Below are 3,894 nucleotides of genomic sequence, written 5' to 3'. Positions count from 1 at the left end.
AGAAGGATAAGAAGATGATGTAGAATATTCCCGTTGTATGTGATTATCCAGAAGTATTTCCCGAAGATCTTCCTGGATTACCGCCTGATCGACAAGTGGAATTCTGTATTGACTTGTTCCCAGAACAACACCGATAGCAAAAGCACCTTATCGACTAGCACCGACGGACATGAAGGAGCTGATGATGCAACTTCAGGAGTTATTGGACAAAGGTTTCATTAGACCTAGTTCATCACCCTAGGGAGCTCCGGTGTTATTCGTGAAGAAGAAAGATGGAAGTATGAGAATGTGCATCGATTATAGAGAGCAAACAATAAAGAATAGATATCCGTTGCTGAGGATTGATGACTTGTTCGATCAACTTCAAGGTTTGAGCTATTTTTCGAAGATCGATCTTAGGTCAGGGTATCATCAGCTGAAAGTAAGAGAGCAGGATATAGAGAAAACTACATTCAGAACACGATATGGGCACTACGAGTTTTTGGTTATGCCGTTTGGACTAACCAATGCTCCAGCCGCATTCATGGATTTAATGAACAGAGTTTGTAACCCGTTCCTAGATAAATCTGTGATAGTGTTCATAGATGGCATTCTAATTTACTTGAAAAGCCAGGAGGAACATGGTAGACACTTGCGAGAAGTGTTAGAAGTCTTGAAGAAGGAGAAGCTGTATGCGAAGTTATCCAAATGTGATTTTTGGATTCGATAAGTCCAATTCTTGGGTTACGTGGTCAACCAATAAAGGATAATGGTTGATCCAGCAAAGATCGAAGCTGTGATGAAGTGGGAACAACCGAAACATCCCACGGAGATCCGGAGCTTTTGAAGATTAGCCAGATATTACCGAAGGTTTATCCAAGGTTTTTCTTCGATTGCTACTCCATTAAAAACTTTGACCCACAAAGGAGCTACTTATGGTTGGAGTGAGAAGCATAAAGAAGCATTCGAGAAGCTAAAGAAGAAACTATGCGAGGCACCGATACTTTCTCTACCCGATGGAGTTGAAGGCTTCACTGTTTATAGCGATGCTTCTGGGGTTGGATTGGGTTGTGTTCTGACCCAAAGAGATAAGGTGATCGCATATACGTCTCGACAATTGAAATAGCATGAAAGGAACTACCCAACTCATGATTTGGAGTTGGCAGCGGTAGTTTTCGCTTTGAAAATATGGAGGCATTACCTCAATGGCACGAAGTGCAAACTTTTCACTAATCATAAGAGTCTCCAATATCTCTTCGGTCAGAAGGAATTGAATATGAGGCAACAACGCTGGCTAGAATTGCTTAAGGACTATGACTGTGAGATCCTTTACCACCCTGGTAAAGCAAATGTTGTTGCTGATGCTCTCAGTCGGAAAGTCAATCTTGAAAGAAAAGGGCCAAGAGCGTTGAGAATTGAAGTTGTCTCGACCATTGTGGAAGGTATAAAGAAAGCTCAAGAGGAAGCTTCTGAGAAGAATGACCGAAAGGAGGAACGTTTGGGCAAAATGTTGGTGTTCGGTATAAACAGTCATGGACTAAAGGTGTTCCAAGATTGGATTTGGATACCTAAGACAGGAGGAGTCAGAGATCTTCTGATGGAAGAAGCTCACAAGACCATGTACTCGATTCATCCCGGTAGCACTAAAATGTATAGGGACCTGAAACCCTACTACTGGTGACCGACAATGAAGCTTGATGTTGCAAAGTATGTGGCTGAGTGTGTGACTTGTGCGAGAGTCAAGAAACAACATCAGAGACCGTACGGGAGTTTAGAACCATTTCCTGTGCCTATGGGTAAGTGGGAAGACATTGCTATGGATTTTGTCACTAAACTGCCCAGAACAAAGAATAGTCACAGCATGATTTGGGTGATCGTTGATCGATTCACTAAGAGTGCGCATTTCATAGCAGCTAAGGAGAAATGGTCTATGGAGAAGCTTGCGAATTCTTATGTGAAAGAAATTGTGAGACTTCACGGTGTTACGCTAACGATTGTATCGGATCGTGATAGTCATTTCACCTCAAGATTTTGGAAAAGTCTACAAGAGGAATTGGGTACCAAGTTGTGTTTAAGTACAGCTTACCATCCGCAGACTGATGGTCAGAGCGAACGAACGATACAAACACTTGAAGATATTCTAAGAGCATGTACCTTAGAATTCCAAGGTAACTGGGATGAACATTTACCTTTGGTAGAATTTTCCTACAATAATAGTTTCCACTCGAGCATAAAGATGGCACCTTATCAAGCTTTGTACAAACAGAAGTGTCGTACGCCGTCTTGTTGGCTTGAGGCTGGGGAAAAGCAGTTTATGGGACCCGAGTTGGTTCATCAAACTACTGAAAAGTTGAAAATAATTAGGGAAAGAATGTTAGCAGCTCAGGATCGTCAAAAGAGTTATGCTGACAACAAGCGAAGACCGATGACTTTTGAAGTTGGAGATTCGGTTTTGCTTAAAGTCTCGTCGTGGAAGGGACTTATAAGATTTACTAAAAAAGGAAAATTAAGTCCAAGGTTTATTAGACCGTTTAAAGTTCTTCAGAGAATTGGGAACCAAGCTTACAAGCTCGAACTACCAGAAGAACTGAATGGAATTCATAACACTTTTCATGTTTGTTATTTGAGGAAGTTCACAGGAGAAGTTCCCGACATGATTCCACTTTCGGAGTTGAGAATCGATGAGAACAAAAGGTTGATTGAAGAACCAGAGGCAATCGTTGACTAAAAGACAAAGAAGTTGCGACGAAAGATGGTCGAGTTAGTGCTTGTCCGATGGAAACACACAAATGGGCCGAATCTCACTTGGGAGACGGAGAGTGACATGATGGGTTGCTATCTGCATTTGTTTGTTGATGTGTGATTCCGGGGATGGAATCATTCTAAGGTGGATAGAATTGTAATGCTTGTGTTTCTGGGTTTGTCATTAATGTTGATATAATAGTCTAGGTTAACCTTTGTAGCCCGTTTTGAAACAATGGAAGTGTATTATTTGAGTATTATGTGTTATGTGCTTAATTGTGTGTCTTAACTTAATTAAGAATAAAAATAAGCATCAAAATGAAATGTTATATAAAGCCGATATCTATGGATAATGTTGTAGTAGTTGAAACGGGGTTTCCAAATATATAAAGAATGCCGAAATCCGAGTTATAACGAAGAAGTTATGACCTGTCGAAGTTTCGCGACAGAACCGACAACGCTGAATAACGTAAAAAGTGAAATTTACGTTAGTGAAATATTTAGCCTTAGTGATCTAAGTGAATGTTTTAGAGTTCCTTAAACCGAGAGCGTGCATGAAAAGAACGCCCAAATCTGACTTCGTATGAGGAAGTTATGATTTTTCGAAGTTTCATCTTAGCGGTATGCAGCCCGAATACTCGAAATAGAGATCGAGTGATATTTAGCCAAAAATTTCTAAATGAGAATTGAAGGTCTCATTGATAGTAGTCCAACGATAAAAAGACAGACGAAAACGGAGTTCAGATGGAGGAGTTATGAATTTCGAACAGAGGTTTTCTATCCTGGCCTACTAAAATAATATATAAGTAATATACTTATAATATATTAAAAATAAAGTTTAAAATTACCCAATGAAGTCTAAACGAGAGTTGTAGATCATAATCTTACCTTCGCGTCGATATAAAGAACGTCGAAAATAGAGTTTGTATGCGAAAGTTATGAATTTCTGAAGTTCGGGGCGCGAAACCCCAAAACTGTCAGATACCACGACGTGGAAAGCAGTGCCACGACATGGCAAGTCTTCTGACACCTCCGGGAGTCCCCCAGATGCAACTTGCGATGACGCATGCAGTGACGACCAAGCCCACGATGTGGAAAAAGGTTGCCACGACGTGGCAAGGGCCAGTTTTGCCCTATAAATAGATTTGAAGGGCCAGCCGTTTAGGGTTGCTC

This window comes from Lactuca saligna, chromosome 5, assembly GCF_052625555.1.
Source record: "Lactuca saligna cultivar CGN05327 chromosome 5, ASM5262555v1, whole genome shotgun sequence".
NCBI classification, from domain to species: Eukaryota; Viridiplantae; Streptophyta; class Magnoliopsida; order Asterales; family Asteraceae; genus Lactuca; species Lactuca saligna.
This window is presented reverse-complemented; position numbering follows the sequence as displayed.